This window comes from Astatotilapia calliptera, chromosome 11 (assembly GCF_964374335.1).
Source record: "Astatotilapia calliptera chromosome 11, fAstCal68.1, whole genome shotgun sequence".
Lineage (NCBI taxonomy): Eukaryota > Metazoa > Chordata > Actinopteri > Cichliformes > Cichlidae > Astatotilapia > Astatotilapia calliptera.
The window spans coordinates 35575821-35599803 of NC_137432.1; the positions used below are offsets into that span (position 1 = coordinate 35575821).

The 23983-nt window shown below is 38.6% G+C and overlaps 1 protein-coding gene across 2 annotated transcripts in view; it reads left to right on the top strand.

The window, feature by feature from the left end:
* otud7b (OTU deubiquitinase 7B) overlaps nt 1-23983 on the top strand; it is a 73259-nt gene that overhangs the window by 1858 nt on the left and 47418 nt on the right. The gene's annotated exons all lie outside the window — the stretch shown is intronic.

The window sequence follows — 23983 nt, forward strand, 5'->3', positions numbered from 1 at the left end:
GTATGGTGTAGTAGGAAAAAGAAACACATTCAGCCCTCCACCCATACTCACTGTTTCCAGTGGCTGTGAAGGATGATGCTTGAAATGTAGGACACACAAGCAACTGCTGATCAGTACCAGTGTGGAAAGTTGAATGAAACTACCAGTGCACTTTGACTGTAATATTTGTCTTTTCGCGAGTGACTTTTGCAGCTCGATCTGATCTGATTTGATCACAGCTTTTGGTGTGTTAATTTGATCAATTTCCAAATCTTATTTTCATGTCCCTGAATTTTCAAGTCCCCATATGTACTGATTTGTGTCTATATACATAAAGTAAATATTTTTCACCTCTAAAGGGTGCAAGAAGTCTACATTTAGAGACTGGAGGGGTTGGTGGTGCTGTGAATCATTAGGATGGTTATAATTCAACAGCATTATTTTGATTATTCAAACTGCTTAATTAAAAAAAAAACCCAGAATTAAACTACAGTGGTTGTCACTTCTTTTTAGCTTAGTTTTCTTGGTTGTCAGCATGACTATGCTGGACAACAAGCCGTAGACATGAATCCTTCTTCCTGTTTAAATGCGTCACTCTCAAAGCTTTGCTAACTGTCATTACGAAAGTAGCCCAATTTTTGGCCATGAACGTGGAAAAATAGATTTTCTTCTCAACAGAGATTTTTTTTTTTTCAATTTTGTTTTTTTGTTACGTAGTTTAAAATGTAAAGAAAGAGAAAGTGTTGAAAATATAGATTATAAACTTCAAGGTGAGCATTTTAATTGTTGCCTTCTTAGTGTTTTAAAACTGGGCGTGATGTATCTGACTAAATTATGCCAAGAAGTTGTTAGATAACAACCTAAATGATCCTTTTTTTTTTTTTCTAACAATGTCTGTAATTTGAAGAAAACAACTTTGTTTTATTCAGGATGAAATCACAGGGATTCATATGTTGCTGCATTGGTCAACTAATATGAATGCAATGAAGGGAACATTTATCAACATTTTAAACATTTTTATTTTCATAGGTGCAGTCAGTGAAGTTTTTGACCGCACCTCATATTTGCACCCATTATCTCACTGTTGGTAATTAAAGTGATAAAGCTGCCCAACAGTTCATGGTGGCAACTATTTACCATGATGCTCAGTTTTTCTGAGGGTTTGTGTCAGGTTTCATTATACAAGTCCTCAACACTTGAAGGAACATATTATATTGATTCATACAGCAGCAGAGAGAGCACCTCAGGCGAGTATTTTAAGAGGGGTGTAGCATCCTTCTGACTGCAAGACAGTTTCCAAACTGGCAGGGTGTAAAAGTAAAAAAAAGAAAACTGAAAACAAAAAGTGCTCTGCTGCTTTGTAAATATGTGGATTATAGGCACAGGTATGCAGTCTATTAAATTGCCTTCTCAGTGCACTAAACAGGCAGTAGCTCAGCCTGCATCCAGTGGAACAGAACAAAACAAACATTACTGAGTTATTGCTCTTTGATTTCCCTCGAACCATTTGAATTTGGTTGATCCAAGTTTAAATATGTGGTTTGTAATCTGCAGTGTATCATATGCATCAGATCTCTTAACAGGATTCAAATGTTATGTGGTTGGGAGTTCACAGTAGCCTCGGGTCACAGTGACACTGATGGTGCCCACTCAAGAGGTTTTGTTCTCGAAGGGAAATCACCAAGACCGGGGCTAAAATGTTTTTAATTGCTTTTTTCTAAAGTTGGTTTTAGTTTGGATAACTTTAAAATACATTTTGCTTTATCAAAAAATAACAGGACAATGCTTACATTTATATCAACCAAAGACCTTTTACCTAAACTCAGTACAAAGCAGTCGCGCTTACCTTCATATTGACAAAGGCTTTGTTTGAGCCAGCGTGCTAAACTGTATCTCACTCAAATTTAGTTTGCAAGCTCTTTTATTGTTAATGAACGATTACAAAACTGTGTGGAGTGGGACATGAGCTTTTTCACCTTCTGAAGCATTGCATGCCCTGCTGTCATCCAAAATGATGAGATGTAACTAGACACTTATATTACCTGTGTAACAGGGTTTGTCATGACTCTGGCAACATGAAGTTTTATGAGCTGATGGTCATGGGCTTATTTGCACACTGTTTTGCAGTTACATGTGGCAATAAAGACAGAGCAGCAGTGACTCTTGATTTATACTTCACATGACGGACAGCCAGTTGAACTTGTTTGACTTTCTGTATGACTTTCTTTAAGGTTTTGTGCCAGTTAGTGTGAGAGTGCTGTAAACATGTGTCACACACTTATTTTGCTGAATATCCTTTGTGGCTGTCTTGGTGAATATAATGTTATACAAGCTAACCTGTCTGTTTCAGCCATGCAGAGGGTATGAAAATTTAAATTTTCCTCTCGCTGAGTTCCCCCAAACAGCTGCTCACTGTCAGCGGTGCAGTGTCAGTTACACGGCCAGGCCCGTTTGGCCTACTCCCACAGGAAAACACGGTCAGATTAATAAGTAAGTAGATGAGGTTAGTAGGACAACCAGATGATTTTTTTCCTGTTAAGTGTGCATGTCCCACTGGTGGTAAGGCATGAACTAAGCCTTGTTTTGTTTGGACTCTTTGCAGATTTCCAAAAAAGACTTAAAACCCACATCCATCTGTGCTCTTATATCTTTAAGTAGCACTATTTAGAAACACAGGAAGGGGATAAGATAAAAGGCAAAAACAGTTTTAGTCTCTGCACTGCCACAGCGACACGAGGATCAATAGGTGGCTTGTCTCTAAGAGGTCTCCATGTCCAGACAGCAACTCATAAAACTCTTTGCAGCCCCACCCTCCCCACCATGGCTGGTTGCCTGCCAGTCTTGTGACACAGCAGCTAGCCAGTGCCCAGGGCCATTTGTGTCCAGGATGGGTAGATACTATGAACTGAGGTGCTTACCTGGGTGCCAGCAGCTGCTTTACTTTGAAAACATGCATGTTTGAGTCCAAAATTTGTCATTTTATACCGTTTCTTCGTTTGTTTATGAGTAAAATATTTTTATTTGTGTAAAGAAAAACACAAAAATCAGGCATCTGTTGACACTCATTATATACCGTAGTACACTATACTATAGTATAAACTATATTTGATTTATCCTCCAAACTGGGGAAACTCTGTAGTCTTTGACAAAATAGCTATGACCATTAGAGGAGTTTATAGTTCATAAAGGTGAAGTACACTTTATCAAAACAAATAAGACATTTCACTAAAATAAAAGCTAGTTTGAAATCAAAATAAATGTAATTTATATTTAAATAAAAATACTTATTGGTAATATAATTTATAATTATTATTTTAAATTCACCCAGCAAAATACTAAATGTAGAAAAACAGCATAGCAACTATGAGATGACATTTCAGCCGGTATATGTAACAGTAAAGGTTTGTCTTGCATTTGAGGAAAAAAAAGTTTTTATTTATTAAGTGGCCAAAATACAGTGCATACTTACAAAAACTCATTTTAAGCAGGTATTTGAACAGCATTGACATATACATATATTAAATACAAAATTGTTCTTAGGCTACAAGTGCAACTTGGGGATGTCACTGATACACTGGTTGAAACTTTTTACATATCAGATGATATAAGTTAAAAAAATATCAGTAAATAGATGCTGGCCACACAGGTCCTCACCCCATGTTCCAGGTCTCCACTCTACACCCATGTTAAGTTGTGGATAGCAGGATTATGCCCGGTCTGTGTTTAGTTAATTCATGCGGTTGACAGAATAGAGGCCAACGCAAACTAAGGTGTAACAGTTTTATTTGTTCCACCTGAAAAACTATAATCCAATACAGCATGGGCTGCCACTCCCATGAGAAAAGCTGTGGTAGTGAAAGCTTGTTGTATCACTTACTTTGATCACTGTACCACACCAGACTCAAGAATTTATTACAGCTGTACTTGCCAGAACCTCACAGTCTTATCTGTCATCACCACAGTGCTATTTGTCTTTCACTTTTTAAGCAGTGGTTGTTTTATCTATTGTTGCAGATACAACTTTTTCCTTTATGATAGGAATAAATGTTTTCAGCCGATTGGTCTTTGAGGAAGTTTATTATGCTCATTTCAAGCTACATGGTTTTGTTCTTTGACTCTGCAAGGGTAGCTTTGCATGAGTCACAGTTTCAAAAAATCCTCAGTTGTTTTATTGTCCTGTTTTCTCTTCTTTTGGCTGTGCATGGTAAGCAAAGGGCTTTAACAGTGTGTGGGTGGGGCTTGTGTACTCGCTATAATATCATCCAAAGCCAAGTTTAGAAAAATAGTTTGAAATGACTGCCCTATTTGTACGCTGTGTGCGTGTATGAAACTTCAGACATTTTAAAGTATTCTGGATTGTTTGGACTTCTGAAGGAGCTGGTGCACTGCAGCTGATGCATGGTTAACGCAGACCAACATAGAAGTGAATTAAATACATTGGCCCGTTTTAATCTGTACCTAGAGCTGGGCGATATGAGATTTTTTCATATCACGATATGTTTTTTTCATTTCAGGCGATAACGATATCTATCACGATATAAGCCAAATAACTATATTTGTAAGATTTAAATGTGCCGTTGCTCACAAGTAAAATGTGAAATAATCAGCAGCTTGTTTTTATTTAAATATTTATTTCCCATAATAAGTTCAACAGGGTAGATGTACTTAAGGAACATGAGACTTTTTCAGATAAATAAAGGCAAATATTGCAAACTATACAAAAGGCAGCCGCTAAAGCGTTTAAGTTTCAAAATAGAACAAACAAAACAGACTAAATTGTCAATTCCACTTAGAAACAAAATATTAATTCTAAAAATAAATCTTAGTTTGTTTTACAGAAGAACAGACAAAACTGACTAACTTTTGTCAATATCAAATAAACTGAGAACTAAAAGGAAATTCTCAACCTCTCCTTGTTGTATAGCTGAGCTTTTCAAACAGTTTTAACAGTTACTTTAGTCTGACAAAAGCCGAATGACGAATTAGCGCTTCCAGTCAGAGACTGAGGCTACGTCCACACGTACACGGGTATTTTTGAAAACGGAGATTTTCCGTTTACGTTTTAAAAAATAATCCCGTCCACACGTAAAGGCAGAAATGAAGGAAAACGCTGCTATGAACATGCCAAAGCAGCAGGTGGCACTAGATTCCTAACCGTGCAGAAATGTTGGCCAATCAGAAGTCTAGAAGCCTCGGTGGGAAAAAGTAAACAAAGCTGGGGCATAGAAGCAGAACCGAGTCGTATGTGTGGACGGACAGTAACTGTGTGTATATGTAAGCATTTAAACACTGCAGAGAGTAGAATTAACAGTAACAGTATTGTAGAAATTCATTTCACCGAAACAATAACGTGGCGCACAGTGTGACGCATGCACCAGTTTATTGTATTTCCAGACTTGCTTTCGGCACATTTACAGTGAGGCTACTCTATTTTTTGTCAGACTTGAAATAGCCGAAATACCTTCACACTACGGAACTTCTATGGCTCTTCCGTTCGACAATCTCTCCGGCATTGGAACCATCATCTGTTTTCTCTTCGGTCACGCTCGGTTGATTTTTCTAGTCGGCACACTCATTTCCTCCATTACCCGCTGGCTGCTTCCCAAACAAACACACGTGCGGCTTGGCACTTGTGCTGTATGTAACAAGTCACGCGACGTGACGCTGCAGCTGTGATTGGTTCGGCTCTGCGCTACTTAATTTGGATTGGCTGACTTTTTTTTTTTTTTTTTTTGAGGACAAGAGCGGCGAGGTCTATCGCGATAGCTTAATTTCTCTATCGAGTAAAAGTTATATCGCGATACATATCGTTATCGTTCTATCGCCCAGCTCTGTCTGTACCATATTTATCTTTTTGAGTCATTAGTTAATTTTGGACTTTAAAGTACTGCAGAACCATGCTGGTTCATGCAGCAGTCATGTGTCCTGTATTCCACCTTAGGGCTTCATGACGATATAAAAACATCTATCGTTGTATTTTACACTATCGTTTGTATCGTGGTGTCGCAAAATAAACTGTTTACGGCAATATTTTTTCATTGTTTTGATGGTCACTGTAGTGGCTATATTCATTTCTTAAAGTTCTCTCTTTCTCTTATATTTAATATAACCACACGACTGACGGACAAGCGCCTCTTTTTATTCGTTGTCGTTAGCAACAACAACAGTAAAACCATCACGTGTCTGCTTATTTTCCACAAAGTTTTCACAATAAAGCTCAAGATCCTGTTGAGACTTTCCAAAATAAACTGAATCACGTGAAAGAGCATGCAGACTATTTACGGATGAGAAGCAAAAAAGAGCCGTCAGGCGCTAAAAAATAAACCTTAGACTCAAACGTTAGAACAGGCTTTTCCCCGCAGCACGCCGTGTAATAAATACTCACAAAGAAAACGGCGGCCGTTACAACTTATGTCTAAAAATGTATCGTTTCATGCATCGGTTAAAACACTCGACTCCAGGTACACGACGCCCAGCTGTAAACACTTCCTGCAAGTCGAGCTGCCCGAGATTCACAGAACTTTCAGAAAATGTAAAATTTTTGTGATTTATATCGTTATCGGGACGATAGATGTCTTAATATTGGGATATGAGATTTTAGTCATATCGCACAGCCCAATTCCACCTGGTAGTTTACATTGTTAGATCACAGAAAGGCACAGAGGCAGGTGGTGTCATAGTGATTTAGAAACAAACGTTAACTGGGGTTGCACATTATTGTATGGATACAATATGGATAATTAGTTTAACCAGCTATTATTTTTGCTGCTGACTAGTGAGAACAGAGATCATTTAGTTGACTGTTCCACAAAATCTAAAGGTTAACAGGACTCCATCAGGACCAAATGAGGACTTCTGACTGACGGATTCTGGTGTTTAGGTTGGCAGCTGTCTGAAATAGTGAAACAAACTCCTAACAAGTGAGGTGATTTCTATTAAATTCTGTCCTTCACAGCTAGAACAACACTAACTGTAAGGTGGGTGGCAGTAAAGCTGGACTCATTGATCAGCATCAGTGTCTTTAAGTGGATGTTCAGTTTGGTAAATTCGGCAGTTGTAGTAAATCACTCAACATGTTCTTTGAGATTAATGTTTATTTCAAAGCATATTATTGGGCATGTGCCTTTTCTTGTGCAGACTAGGGGACATTATCGTCTCCTGCTCTGCCTCGTTGATCCAGGACATCAGGAGTAATCCCACACACAGCCCTAATGAGGAGCCTGTTCCCCCAGGATGACATCATATGGGGTGTGACGTGAAGTCACCCTGCTGTGTATAGCGACTGGCCTGCAGCACGTGGGGATTCACATGAGCATTAGTGCTGCATGCCTGCAGAGGCTGGTGCTTGTTTAGCCGCTGGCTTTAGATCGGGCAGGGCTTGGTTGGCTTCACATTCAGTCTGATTTAGTAGATCTTCACTGTTGTAGGTATTGTACTTGCAAGTCACAGATCCATTTTGTTTCTTGTATTAAGCAGTTTCTAAGCTCTTTTATTTACAACAGTTTTTGTATTGCAGGACTGGAACGAATGTGCTTAATTTTAAAATGGCGCAGCCGAAGATCAAGTTGGAGTGTAAGAAATGTCTTGTATTCCTTGAGGGTTGATATGCAAATGAAAGCAGTAGTCATCTCACTTGCCTTTTAAATGTGAATTATGCAATACTAATTGTTTAGACATGAAGCAAAAAGGATATTTTGGCATCAGTGTCATCCCTGTAACATCAAATATTGCCAGTTTATTTTAAAATTAATGCACGGATCAAAGCAACAGAGGAGGTGATTTTAGTCATCTTTAAGATTGGTTAGGCTTGCCAAAGCAACTTTAGACTTATCACCTTTGGTCAATAATCACAGCTCAAACACTGTAGTATGTGTTTTGTGTAGAAGTGCTTGCATTCACATTCACTTCACTTGGGTAGGACCCACAGGTACAGGGTCATCTAACTATAATTGGCAACGCCCTCTTTTTTTCCCTGCTCTTCTTTTAAAGTCCAGTTGCTGCTAATCATCTACTCTGACCTTTCTCATGTCATGTTTACTGGTAAAGTCTTGGTTACTTGGTTGGGCGGTCCTCCATGTCATTCAGCTGTATCACCAAAGATGAGCTTGTGTCATGTTTGGACATGCACATGGGAATCCTGTGCTATTATTGTAATCATCTTAATTAATTTTCTAGAGGCAAAACACACTTTGTTATTTACTGTGAAAATTTCCAGCCTTTAGAATATTTAGGTAGGCAGTTTTAAGATGGATGCAGAGGCTTGTGCTTCTTCACAGAGAATACAAATCACTGAGTCCACCAAGGCCAGCTGAGGACTTTTGTAAACCGGTTTAGAGTTTAGGATGACAGCTGCAGGAAGCAATTTATCCATCAGTCTCTGTGCTGATGTCCTTCAGAGGCACAGCAGCATTTCTCGCCGGATGTTCAGCAGCACTGGACCAGCATTTGTGTGTCTGTGCACCTCTTTTGGTCTGCAGAGCACAGACTTCCATGAAGTCATGCAGGGGTCATCATTCTTAATGTCTTATTTTGGGTTTCTTTTTGTGTGCGCCTCTGAACCAGTAATGCATTGATGGCAGATTAGCTTCCACTTCCCCCTCTCACTTTGAGGATCAAATACCCTCATTACATTTTCTGCTGTTTCAGTCACCCATCGCACTGACCCCGTGCACAAAGCAGTGTGGTCTCTGTGTGGTATGTGGGAATGCCACTTATAGTCCCCTAAAGCCCTTTTCCACAGCCGCCTGCTTCATGTGGGGTTGTTAATTATCGCTCTTTGACTGGTGATTACTGAGCCTGACTGCAGAGACATGCCCCGGGCATAGCCTAGGACCCTCTGAGGTCTAGTAAACCATCATAATGGACAGGAAAGGAGGAAATAAAGATTGGCCTGCACCTGTATGTAAATGAGTAATCATAACTATCTCAGCATTAATGCTACATGTTACTATATTAATTTCATGATAACACATGTACAGGTACAGTTAAACTAATCAGTTATTTTCTTGGTTAATCTATTAATTATTTGTCAAAACTTTGTCAGTTACTAAAAGTGAAAAGGTTCATCTGCTAAGGATGGCCTACTTTTTTGTTTTTGGAATATTTGAGTTAGGGCTGGGCGATATGACCCAAAATTCATATCTCGATATTTTTTAGCTGGATGGCGATATAAGATATATATCTCGATTTTTTTTTTTTTTAAAGCCATAAGTTAAGAACAAAAAGAGAGTTCTTAGTCACACTGTGTCCCAGATGTCACACGGGCACTTTTCAGTTCAGTTCAGTTCATTTTTATTTCAAACATTTCAAACATGTGCCTTCACAATCATTACAAAATATCATTCCATTATTTGTTTGAAAAGGAGTAGGCTGAAGTATTTACTTATTTGTCCCTACCCCCTCAAGTTTTACCTCTCATTCATTTAATTTTTTTTTTTTTGTCTTAAATTAAACAAACAACATATGAAACATATAAACATATGAAGTAAAACAAAACATAACATACATAAATCAAAAACAAGAAATTAGCAAGCCCCACCACAGTATAGTTTCTTTCATATGAAAAATACAGAATGTGTATATTTGCAGATACACAAGTTATGGAAAAACAACAAACCAAAACAAAACAAAAAAACATACAGCGTAGATGTACATGAAGAAATTACTCAAAAATAAATTATCAGCATTTATTAAATAATCATGGTCCATAAATAAAAGAAAATGTTGTTTTTGTGCATAACAAAAAGCTCACAATTGTGCAGTCAAAATGTAAACTAATAGACGCTGAGCATAATAACAAAGAGACAGATTTCACAGCGGCACCACATCTCTGAACAGGTGCCATTTGTGGTCCTTATACACACACAGTACGTATCACTCCGCGAGGCTCCTCCCCGGTAGCCATAATCCTCCGACATCAAGCCGTGCAGCTCCGTAGCTTAGCAAAGTCATATTAAAATTTTTTTTGACAGATTGCTGAGCGCTGTGTACCACATAAAATCGGTCCGTGGTCAGTAAGCACAACCAGAATTCATACATAAGGCGCACTGTCGAGTTTTGAGAAAATGAAAGGATTTTAGGCCGTGCAGCCCCTCCGGGCTGCATGTCGTTAGCGCGGTTAGCTCGTTAGCGCGGTTAGCTCGCTAACACGTTGACACCGTCCAGCCCCACGCACGGGGCCATCCGCGGTAATTCGCTAACGGAGATTTTCCGCTTTCATCTTGTCATTGCCTTGTCATTGTCAGGTGAAGCTATGGGGGAGGCGGAGTTGTGTTCAGTGAAGGAGAGGCGAGGCAGAGTAACGTTGCATAGAGACAAAAGTGGACGAAAGAGAGGCAAACCTGCGGCTCCACAAGTATAATTATAACGTAACATAGACTATGTCGATATAAACGATATTGTCACATCTTATATCTCGTATGAAAATATATCGATATTTTTAAAAAAACTCGATATATCGCCCAGCCCTAATTTGAGTCAAGACGTTCTTGTGGATTTAAAGAATTAAATGATTAAACTTTTTCCTTTGTTTTCTTACTGGTTTTGTACATATTTAGTTTTCTAAATTTATGTAAAAGGACCATTCAGGCAGAATCTTAATGACCATGGATCAGAAATCACTTGCTGCTGTCAATTAAGCCATATCCTGTTAAAGAGGAAAATGTGTGCTTGTTTATTTTCATCGAGAAGTTGTTGATGCCGCTGTATCCATTATATAAAAATCAGCGCTCACGTTTCTTGTTCTTGTCCACTGATATGTGAGTCGGGTGATTCATGCTGTGGCATTCAGAGCAGTATTTTAGAGGAAAGTGGACTAAGTGAAGTCAAACATCTCTCCTACATGCTCTGCTACACGATGACATCAGCTCTCAGACACTTTGATAAACACTTGTGTTCAGAAGCTAATACTGCCCATTTCAGCTGGCTGGACTTGGCTATTATTACTTTGCTCCAGTGAATATCAGCAAGAGTTTACGTATGACTGAAGAAAAAGTTGAAGCTTTCCACTGACCAGGAGACATTTTGTCCTAAACCATCACTGTACCTCAATCAGAACGCCTCTGTGTGCAGACTACATACACTACATGCACTTTGTGCTTACTTGCGTGGTGCATGTATACAGTGTTGGGAAGGTTACTTTTAAAATGTATTCCATTACAGAATACAGATTACATGCCCCAAAATGTATTCTGTAACGTATTCCGTTACGTTACTCAATGACAGTAACGGATTCTGAATACTTTGGATTACTTAATATATTATCATGCTGTTTACAACTACGTGAATGTACTATTGCTGTGTGATTTATTACTGTTACTGAAGGTCCGCGACTCCGAACTGTAGTAAAGGGACCTCTGACTAATACGGTGGGTTCTGTGTTGGGCTCGTAGCCGAAAAATAGCTTTACTTTGTTGTGTGGGTCAACTTTTATTGACAGAGAGAGGCGTTGAAAGACTGCTCCAACGGAACTTATTGTTTTCGGAGGAAAACACGAACACGGTGTACAGTCGAGTCTTAATAGCTTACTTACAACTGGGCTCGTCAGGCACTCTTCTTGGCTGAAGTGGTTATTATTATATTTAGATGCTTCCAGCTCCCGTTTTTCCTCGATGACAACTCGTACCTTTCCACTCCCCTTTTTCTCCCTCCTCGCGCTCACAGACCCATAACGTGTATGGCAGTCCATTCTCCCTGCAACACGGACTACACTGCCCATGATGCTACATTCTTTACGGTGTGTTCACACCGAACGCGAACAGCGAACACCGAAGCTATGCTTGTAGCATTCTGCCTGTTAGCTTAGCACAACAACAACGAAAAGGCGCTCTCTCACCCAGGAAACACACAGTCGCAGAGAGAGAGAGAGCGTCGCCCTCTAACCATGGCAACCGTAAAGCTGCCGCCTGGAACAACAGAACGTAGCTGTCAAACAAAACCCAAACAGTCCTGACCCGCGACAATATGAAACAGGAAAGTACCGCAGTGTAATCCATTTATTTCAACAAAGTAACTGTATTCTGAATACCACCTTTTTAAACGGTAACTGTAACGGAATACAGTTACTCATATTTTGTATTTTAAATACGTAACGGCGGTACATGTATTCCGTTACTCCCCAACACTGCATGTATATCAACAGGGTAGTGTTGCCTCAAGTCTAACACAAAAGGTCATACACTTAACTGATTTTTGTATACATGCAACGTGTTGGTTTCTGACCAAAACTTATGCTAAAGTCTTTTAAAAGAAACAGTTTACCATGCATGAACAGCAAATAACACCAAAATGTGTGTAATCTCACTACTTTTTACCTCCTGCCTGAAATTTGGTTGCTGGTCCCTCCTCTTAAATTACTTAAATTCTGCCATTTTGACAGTTTAATAATTAACCACTAATTAGCAGATGTCAGTGTCTGTGCATTGTACCTGTACAGATTTGAAACCAAGCTAGCTGTTTGAGATAAAAAATCTGAAATGAAAATCAAGTAAATACAGTCATAAAACTTGCTGTAGATATTACATTTGTAGAGGTTGTATTTAGGACCGGACCAAAATCCAAAGAAAACAGCTTTACTGTAATGTGTGGTTGAAAAAAAGGAAATGTATATTGTGGTAAGGAATATTACAGTGTATTGTTGCGTGGTTATGTTCCCATCTTGAAAGCTCTTTATAGGAAAAGGAAAAGTCCAAAAATAAGAGATCATTTTGGTATTGTTAGGCCTTTGTTAGGCCTAAAGAGGTCTTTGACAAGCATTAATTGAGACTTTTCTTTTTAAACAGGAAACTCTGAAGACATGCATTCATACAAAGGAAAGGAAACATAAGCATACTCTAGCTTATTAGGTCATCCACTCTCTAAAAACCTTGCTAACTGGTGTTTTGTGTTTCAGTCAGCTTAAGGACCAGAGAATGATGATTCCTAAGAACAGTGCACTTTCAAAAAACATAAATGGTTTTTGTTAATGAAAATTAGCTCTGAATGATAAAGGATTTCATGCTTTCAGAAGGAGAAGATGACGTCACTGATTTGATTGTCTCTGATTGAAGCATTACACGTTCCTTGGGTTTTGTCCCTGACAGTGTTTAAATCTTAGCCATCAGCTGTTTTTGAGCTCTCGACTGTGCAGACTTTCTATGTTTAAACTGTGATTAGGAGTGGATTATTTTTAGGCTATCTGAAACAGGAGGTTGCTCTAATTCTGGCAGCTCAGATTAGATGGTAACTCTCTGTTTGCATTGGTGGTGGTGCTTACACAGTTGTTATTGCTCTGGTTTAGATGTAAAGATAGACACTCAGAACAAGTGCGCAGCTGTGTAATGGACATTCACGGACCCTGTTTTCATGAACAATGCTAATAGTTGACCTAAATGTCTGTGAATGTGTTTTTCTCCCCCTTATTACCAGTGTCGCACTATTTTTAGACCAGATAAACTGGAGGAATTTCTTGGTTCAGTCATGAAGTTTAAAACGGCTGCAGTGTGCAACTCAAATGTGAAAACTGTGATCAAATGATCTGTAAGTAAATCCTGTTTTCTTCACCTTGTTTTGCCTTGAGCACTCATCCAGGGGAAAAAACAGAGGTTCACATGGATCAGGTTTGCCTGTTTCTGAGCCAGCAAATGGGATAGGCAGGCTGTGAGAGGGACATTAGACTTTGCATATTTTTTGTTTGATGACTGGACAGCTTTTGGACTCATCCAGCTCAGGTGGCACGGCCTGGAGAGGGCGGGCATGGTGTGGAATCTCTGACATCAGCTGTGTGTGCATTCGGGATGGTGGTGTTGTCTTACGCATTACACACACAGACACCCGCAGATGGTGGCTAAGCCAGCAGGGTTGAAATGTGTTTTTATTTTCCTTGCAGGGAGGCTCATCTCGCCTACTTTGTTTAATTTTTTAAATTCCTGACTTGTTTGTAAACATTCGTTAGACCTGACACTTCTTGCAGCGTACTCTTGCAGAGACAAGCCAAGTGGAAGAAAAATAAGTAGGAATGCAGCTATCCAGCTTTTTCAGTTCTCATACCTTGCTTTCTGATCCAATACTGATCCAGTACTAGATTTACATTAAAAAGCTGGATTCCTCACTGAATCATTCTTGTTTATGCAAATCAGCTTTTTTTTTTTTCTTGGATCAAAATGGGTCTTTGGGTCGTGACTGTACATGAAAGCATGATTGGTCTGCATATAGTTAATTTGTTGAAGTGTATTCATTTAACTGTTCTTTCTGCTCATTTGATCAACTAAAAGTGTATTTTATGATTATTATATTTACCCAAATGCTGGACTTGATTTAAACATTGCTTTGCCAGTGTTGTAAAAGAAACTAACAGATAATTAAGGCAACAAGAAGCGTTGGTCTGGACCTCGCACCTTTGCACCTGTCGGGACTTTATATCAGTATATAGCGGTCTTACAGGCCTGGACTTTTGCCAAGTACTGTTGGCTGTGAAAACAACAACAACTAAAGTCTCCTAAACAGAATGAGGGGGAAATGTGGTTTGGATACTTCTTTAGTTTTAATCATTATTAGATTCTTTAGATTTACATTCAACATCATACTGCAAATTGTTATAGACCCTGAGCAGGTGCTGAAAGCTGAAGCTCTGTTGTGGTGGCACATTTTGCAGTTAAATCACAAAGTACTGCAAAGACATTACAAAAGGTTGTTGGCAAATGAGCTTGAAACTCTAAATCGTTGGTCCTCCTTGCTATTTTGGCTGTCCTTACTGCAGCCAGTGGACTAAAGATACAAAGTAGGATTGTATTGATTAGATCACCTCTGTAGATTGGTTCATTGTCATGGCATCTCATATAACTTTTTAAGGCAGTATCAGAACGTATCGACATATCAGAGTAGTGTGCCTCTAAATAAAATCAATAACCTTATTTGGAAAGACTATAACCCATCTTTCCTGCAGCTACAACAGAGCTTTTGCTGTTTTTAAGACAAAAGACACTGTCTGAGTCTGATGAAGAAGCTTTTTCTTTTCTTTTTTGCTAATGGACTTGAACTGGTCCGCTAGTCCCCATAATTCATATGTCAGCAACATGCCTGTGCATTTCCCCCTGAGCTGTAGTTCAGTGGGATTATTGATTTTCCTCCAATGACCAGCTTGCTAGCATATTTCCTTTTGTCCAGGGCAATAGGCACACTCAAATTTACTCTATTGATTTCTGAGATGTAACCCAATAGCAACTGAAACCATACGTCTCTCCCTGAGAATGCAGCAGTTTAAAGTCCTAAATATTGTAATTGAATTGTGAAACTGTTTTTTTTCTCTTCAGTGATAGTAAATTAGTTAAAAGTGCTTCATAAATGAATTAAGGGAAAATGAGAATTGATGCAGACCATGTCTGCGGCAGCCTAGCATTAGCTTGAGGCTGTTTCTGCAGTGCTTCGGCATTATACAAGCCCTTGGAAAGTGATGTGCCTACACTATTCCTATGATGCATCCATTTGCCCTTGAAGATGGGGTCAACGTAGTCGCAAAAGAAAGCATTGCCCGGCCCTATAGAAGGATATTGCAATATAATGAGAGGATTTTGCACCGCTCTGCGCTCTGTTTGCTTTGCTGTGCATTTTCTTGTCCAAGACTGTTGTCTGATAAGGCCATTCTGTTTTTTTAAGCCTTCTACTTATTATGTTGAGGAGACTGAAGCAGCACTTCCTATACACAAGCAGCAGAGCCATTGTGCTGCACCCTTCATATGAGGGCAACTTTGGAAGACCTAGGTGAAGATCTCGATTTTCCTCCATTCCTCAGCCAGGCAATGATCAGCCTCCTTCCCAGCTGTAGCTTTCTTATGTAATGAGCCAGTGTAGGCTGACTGAGCTCAGTCAGTAACCAGATTACAGCACTCCACAGATTCAGACAGCTGAAGGACAGCCATCTCACCACACCTTTGTTTTTCTTTCTGCTGGCTTCCTTCAGCAGCATGGTTGGTGTTTACTGTGATTGATTGTTCGCAGCTTATCCACCCTGTTTCTGAAGCACTTAAAAACTGGCTTCGACTCACTGAGAAGAAATCGCAAGAAAGCCATTGCTCTGCTCTGTTTATATGCATGTGGCTGTTTTTTAAGGACAGTATGCTATGCCTACGCCTTGCAGACAATTCAGAGCTTACTGTGACTGACAAGTCAGACAACAAAAGAGTGATTGAGACTTGAGCACATCAGTCATATGGCTATACAAGTATTTCCTAAAGTATCTCTCTAAAGTCCCCTTGTTAGCTGCCAGGATAGCCTGAGTAGTATTGTGTTATTTAAGCTAATAAAGATCACTGACAGGGTTTTTCCTGGATATATCATTTATATATCAAGGTTTTAGCCTTTTAATTGTAATTTAAAAAACAAGAATATTTTTGTTGATCAAATAACCAGATGTAAAAGGAAAATTCCTAGTTTTCTAAGTGTGTAACCAGTCATGCTTACATATTGAGTCAGGACTCAATCCAAAAATAAAAATCCAGATTGATACCAGAGTTATCCACAGATACACTTCACTTGGATGAACCATGCAAGTATATTAACAACCAGGGAAGTACGTGGTTATGTGTTTTGTTTTGTTTTTGTTTTGTTGTTTGTGTGTTTTTAGTTTGGTGTCTGCTAAACACCTATTCCTGGTCTAGTCAGGTTGCTGATGATGTTGTCTTCTGTTCCATTAAGCTGCTTTCCCATAGAGCAGCGGTCCTCAACCCCCGGGCCTCGGACCGGTACCGGTCCGTGAGTCGTTTGGTACCGGGCCGCGAGAGTTGAGGCTCAGGTGTGAAATGTATGGTTTTCAGGGTTTTCAGCGTTATTTTGTTATCGTTTTTATCATTAACTCTGTTTTCCTGGGTCTTTTCACGTGTGTTATGAATAAATCTTCTTTTTTTCGGTACCGGTACTAGTTTTATTTTGTTGTATTTATCCGCGACACCTTAAAGACCGGTCCGTGAAAATATTGTCGGGCATAAACCGGTCCGTGGCGCAAAAAAGGTTGGAGACCGCTGCCATAGAGGATCTAGTCCCAATCAGCCAGTGTTTCAGACTGCTGCTGACTGCTCTGGTGGTCTGCATATGAACGGCCGGAGAACTGGTTCATGTGCTGTTAACGATGGTGTTGTTTTTGTATTGCGAAGAGTGTTTTTCTGAGGTGCATCAGACCTAATTAGTCATTTCTGCACTTCTGCTGTAGTCACTTATTGGCAGGTGTGTACACCGAAGCAGATGGAACTGCAGTAATCTGGCCGGTTCATCAGTCTAGCTTTAGCTGCTAGTGCTCACTGCTCTGTCCAAAGACTGGAAGTTTTTTCTTTCTATCCCACCATCCCTCTGTGGTCGAGATGAAGCACTTAGTCACACTTGACACTCCTGCTTCGACTCCCACCAGCCACATCGCCTCACCCTGTTTGTTTACCTTATGCCCTTTATCTCATTACTCATGTGGTTTTGCCAGGCGGAGAGGGTGTGTTGTGCATTTGCTGAGATCACAGGAAAGGTTTATGTGATTGAACAAAAATAGAACAGGCACATTTCTAGACACTGTGTTTTATCACATACTGACCATTAGAGGGGAACAACTCGGCCATCCTCATCTGGTGAAGTCTCAACATTATTTAGGTAAAGCATACTATCCTCATTCTTTGTGTGACAGCTTCTTTGTCTCTTAAATGTAGAGCAAAGCTTGAGTTTCACACAATCAAAGAAACCTTGCAGAGGAAAAACATGAGGCGGTGAATCTCCCCCTTCACAGGGTTTCAGTGAGAAAGAAAAAGCACAACCTGTGATGCAAATGTAAATATCAGCATTACCAAAAGTCAAAACACAGAACCTGTTCTGCCTAAAGAAGTGGCTTCACTTAACTAACAACTCACTTATTTTTTGCCTTTAACTTAATCTCAGTGCTTTACTTTGCCAGTGTCCATTCAGGCAGGAGTGGAAAACATTAGTATTTGCATCTGTACTGTAAAAATGCATCAGCTGTTATTTATTTAGCTTTTTACAGACAAACAAATTAGATGAGCGATCACAGTTGTAGAGTAGAATTACAGAAGCACGAGAATGAGGCATAGCTTTACTGAATTCTGTCACAATTGGACAGAATTGTTATGTCGATTATTTAACATATTAATTTATTGCACTTAAAGTGTCTTTCTTAAAGGTATTTTCTTAAACAGTCTTGAATGGCCTTAGGAAAGTTGCAGACTTTTGCAAGTTGCATCATTGAGCTGAAGTCAAAAGCCAGCTTTGAGAATAATCAATGCAAAGATATGTGTGCTAAGAAAAAAAAATCTTGTGAATGATGATTCAGACATCTGGAACCAGATTAGCCAGTCATATGTAGAAATCTCCTCGTTTTGTTGTAATGCTGCTTTTCCTTTTACATATCTTTTTAAAAAAAAATCATTTGACCAGTATTCATACAGCATTTCTTTCCTACAAATGATCAATTCTCTGCATGTCTGTTAGTGTAGACAGTCAGACTGCTCTGTAGTTTCAGGCCAGAGGAAAACATGGTTCATAACTCGTGGTTTGCAAACAATGTTGCTGAGCGAGTAATAAGAAGTGAAGGCTTTTGGAGAGTGCGAGATGGAAATTTACAGCAATGAGGGCAGCTCGATGTTTTTGTTTCAGTCGTTTTTGTTTGTCTTACCATAATAGGACTCCACACCATCCCAGCTCTGCCACAGATCTGAGAGATTTTATGCTACATATATATTTTAAAAAGTGCTTTTATCTGTTTGCTTTTTTCAGAAATCAGTTTTTAGGTGTGGCAAAGCTCAGCTTTGTTTTTATTTTGAAATTAGATTTAATTTAACCTGCATTCATGGTAAATTAGTCCCAGTGAAGAATGTGGCAACCATTGTTTCTGGGTTGAGGAAATAAAGAGTAGGGAATAATTTAGCCTGCTGGAACTGGGGAACAAAAAGTGGACAGATATTAGCTGAACAGCTGGAGGGGCATGGTGTTGAGTCTTAATATGCAATCTTAATATTATTTGTTAACTTTTTTGAAAGTATTATGCAGTTATTGAACCTAAAAAACATGCCATTTAAGATTAATTTTAATGTTAATCTATAGGGCTGGGCCATATCATACCGTTCACGGTAATACCATTATAACCTTAGGCAATGATAAGAAAATGAAATATTGTGGTAGAATATGGGTGAACCGCGCATGCGCAGTGCCTTTTTTTTCATACGCACATGGCAGAAAAAGCATGGCGGCGACGGAGAATGAGAAGGGTGAAATAGTTGAATGAAACAGATGAACCAGAATTGGTTTGTGAAAATGCTGCAACTTCAGTGATGTGGAGCTGGTTTGGCTTTCGTCTGTCAGATACACACCAAAGCACAATTTTAGGTAGAGCATGTAAGCGGGCCGTCATTATTACAGTGTTTTTCTGAAAATACGTCGCTTTTAAAATCCTTTTATTTTCGGAAAAATCGACAGTGCCCCTTATAATCCGGTGCGTGATAATGGTGATAAATATTTTTGGCCATATTGCCCTTCCATATTAATCTATAATGAAAAACAAATCAATATATGAAAAAAGCATTAACACCGTCAATATCCAGTAGGGAATTTTGTAGCCCCACCACACAGTGGCCACCACAGGTCCTCCTCCTCCTCAAGAGAAGTTTATGGTTTCAGACTGTGATGAATTAAAGACGTAGGCAGCACTCAGGAAAACTACCTGGTAGTCACAGCAGGAGACACGGAGTCAAAAGTATACCAGATGAGAAACAGTTTGAAAGCAAGACCTACTGATAAATTCTTCTACTGAAATATTTTGAGTTTTAAATATAGATCTTTTACACCAAGGGCCCCTTTCAGTCATCTTGTTTGGAGCTGAAGTAAACAGTGAGTGAGACCGAGCTTTTAGGGAAGGACAGAAACGCAGAACTTTGAAGGAAAATGCGAGTATCCAGTAGGACAGATCGAGTGGCAAATGTTTTCCTCTGGATTAAACGTTCTTTGTGATAAAGACAATATTGAAGAGAGATCAGGTGGATGGATACAAAATGTAATTAAATCCATAAAAAGCACCAAAACATGATAATTCAAAATGACAAGATATAGATGCTAGAGCTGCAGTTCTCAGAGTTTTGCCAAAATTCACGCAAAAAAAAAACAACAAAGATTTTATCCCAATTATTTTGCTATCATAATCATACGAAGCCAGCATTGATTTATTAGTGTGAATGCTTGAAAAGCATTCACAGTATTGTTCTTCTAATCTTTATTCTATTTTATTAGTGTGAATGCTTGAAAAGCATTCACAGTATTGTTATTCTAATCTTTATTATTAGTGTGAATGCTTGAAAAGCATTCACAGTATTGTTCTTCTAATCTTTATTCTATTTTATTTATTATTATTCTGTATTCCGTACGTTTTTTGTAATCTATCTCCTTCAAAACCGTTCAACTTAGAAAAACCATTCAAACACCGTTAGATTCCTATTCTTTTGGACAACACTGCTTCTATTTTTCTCATTTTTAACATTTATATTTTTTATTTTATTCAACTTTATTTAACAAAAATTTATAATGTATTTCAATGGAGAGACCCTTCAAATTCTCATTCAAATTCCTCCTCTTTAAACTGTATCTACTTCCACATACATTGACATAGAGCCACCATTCAAACTTTAAAACGAAGACAAGACATTCAACTATTCAACTTGTATTTATCTTTTCAATATCTATTATACTTTTTCTTCAGTTCCAGTTTAAGTTTCATGATGTTTTTTCAGCCGTTTCAGAGTTTATAATGGGTGTGTATGGGATGGAATGTTGGGGCTAGAGTGAGACAGCTCAACTGCTAGAGTGAGAGGAGCAAAAAAATTAATCTTAAAATCTTTTTTAAAACTGCTGCTGTGTCCGCAGCATTTGCTCTACAGGTATGATTTTACCCTCAAAACGTAGCCATCGCTGTCCTCTTTCATCCAATGTGTTTACTATTGTACTAGGTGTTATGGTTCTTTCGTAAATGTCACCAATGCACAGCCTCCTCCCTCCAACTCTTCCATAGACTCTAATGTTAAAATGGCTCAGAAGGTTCGTTTGAAAATCAGAAGAGCATGGTGTCTTTCCACTGTCACCACGTCCATATAATAAACTCCACAGGCATGAAAACTGAGAATTCAGTAGACTAGAAGCTGCTGTCGCTCACGGTGAAAGAATTTCGTCAATACGACTTGTACTTTTCATATGGGAACGATTTGTTTCGGCCTGACTTTTCTGTTCATTTTAAGCAGCAAAAGTGAGGTGCATGTCTGTGTCGTGTGTATGGAGCCATTGGGTGCAGTCACTATAGCAACCAGGCTCACACCTGCCTGCTTAACAAGCTCTCTCTCACTCTGCCAAGATTAAATCAAAAATGTGTGTTATATCTAAGCAGTTGTAGTAAGATTAACTTTTTCAATAGGTACAATAAGACAGGTTTGACAGGCTTTTGCCACAGATTAACAGTATGTCAGTAGTTAGTATAGGCTAACTGAATAGAGCCCTGAATTATTGCCCTGTTAAATTCAAGTTGATTGTGTATTGGTGGACTTGTCTTCTCCACACAGGTTTTTCAGATCTGGGCAGTTTGAGTCAGTTGATGACTTTAAAATAATCTTTTCTGACTGGATAATTAAAGCTCACAGCATCTACCTGTCTGTAGTGTATTTTCCCACATTTTAAATAATCTAATCTCATTTAATGTCTCTGTTTTTAGTCTGTATAGTTTATCTCCCCACAAATACGCTCAAAGTAGTCTTAAAATAAAATCCATAAAACAGTTGAAGATGATGACTTTTTATTTGCTCATTTAATGCCAGTTGCCCTCTTTCCTGAGTATAAGCGAATGAGTGACATAAAGAGAAAAAGTACCAATTTGTATGCTGGTGAGTCTTGTGTATTTTTTTCTCTGTCTCTCTATGACAGAGAAATATATATGCTCATTATTGATGTTCAAACTGATGCTCAAATTTCCAAGCACCACCTGAACGCCTCATCGGTCTTTAACTAATCACTACACCAACGGTTGTCATTCCGCTTTGCTCTCTGCTGTGGTAAGTACAATACATTCAGTACAGCACTGTTTTAATTTTATGATGGTAAAAATACATGTTTGACATTTAAACTCACATATCAAGTCTTTTTAAAGTTCAACAGAGTTCAAAGAATAAAGAAAGCAAAAAAAGAATAACCTTTGCTACCATTTATATAGGTTTATGACTTTTGCTGTTAGCAGCAGTGCTAACGCTAGCTTCAATGCTAATGCTAGCTATAGTGCTAACATTAGCCTTAGCAGTTGTTAACTGACAAAAAGAATATTCTTGTGATATTCCTGTGATATTTATTGGCGGTCAGTGAGACAAAAGTAACAAATGAGATTTATTATTGTCATTGTGGCTCAGTTTTAACAGTAAGAGTACTTCATGACTTTTGCTGTTAGTAGCAGGAATGCTAACGCTAGCTTCAATGCTAACGCTAGCTTCAATGCTAATGCTAGCTATAGTGCTAACACTAGCCTTAGCAGTTGTTAACTGACAAAAAGAATATTCCTGTGATATTCCTGTGATATTTATTGGCGGTCAGTGAGACAAAAGTAACAAATGAGATTTATTATTGCCATTGTGCCTCAGTTTTAACAGTAAGAGTACTTCATGACTTTTGCTGTTAGTAGCAGTGCTAATGCTAGCTTCGATGCTAATGCTAGCATCAATGCTAACGCTAGCTATAGTGCCAACACTAGCCTTAGCAGTTTTTAACTGACAAAAAGAATATTCCTGTGATATTCCTTTGATATTTATTGGCGGTCAGTGAGACAAAAGTAACAAATGAGCTTTATTATTGCCATTGTGCCTCAGTTTTAACAGTAAGAGTGCTAGTTCTACCAGCAGTGCTAACACTAACTGAAGTGCTAACGCTAGCAGGAATGCTAGCGTTAGCAGCGATGCTAAGGCTAGTAACAGTCTAACAGTAGCCTTATATAAGTACTTAAATAAATACTTCAGTTAATTAGTTTGAATTATAAAATGGCTGCTGTATCAGCTGGTGTGCTATATTACTCTATAATTACCCTGCTGACTATAAGTTCAGTGTATCATGTCGTGTGGGCTTTGTTTTTTTGTTAGTCTGATAACACTGTACAGACAACTAACATGTTATTTCTCGTCTTACACTTTCAGGAACTTGACTCACATCTGTGCTTTGCCTGGTAGGTGTGCACATACTGTTAGAGAAGTACACCAAAATAAAAAAAAAAGAGTCTGACTAATATAAGCTTTAAAGTGATGGGTTCAAACTTTGTGCTAGACCTTTTAAACACATTTTTATAATAAATACACATAAGTTCAGCTTAACAATTGGGCTAAAATATTTTTTTCGTACATTTTTGCACATTACATGTGATTAGTTAACAATTCACTCAATCATATTTGTATTTAAAAATATTATTGCTGAATTTAATTAAATATTTATTCTTTTAAAAAGTGCCCAATTATGCAACTTTTTGCACGTGGCAGCCGACGGCAGTATATTTATTTTGTCCTTTTTCAGTAGTCACAATTAGTTTATACAATTACCATGTGATATCATTTTAATAAAATTATTATTTTTTCTTGTTTTTTGTTCACAGTGTGCAGAAGAAGAACAAGGACCAGATCTCCAGTCTTCTCTCTCACATCCCAACCCCCCCAACCCCTCTATCCTCTGTCCTGCTCCACCTGTTGTCTCTGCCTTCTTTCCATCTGTATTTCACTCTGTGGTTTGTGAGAAATTTTGCCAAACCAAGAATCTTATTGCGGTTTGATTTAAAGCCGTGTCTCTCCTGCTCTGTCTGTTCTCTCTGCTAAATTTTCTCTCTACCTGTTTTTCACTCTTGGCTTGCTGCTGAAAAACGCCAAGCCAATAAAGCAATAAAGAGTGCATATTTTGCCTCAACCTATGAACAAACTGAACAAACAAAGAAAACTCTGCGGTTTGATTTAAAGCCGTGTCTCTCCTGCTCTGTCTGTTCTCTCTT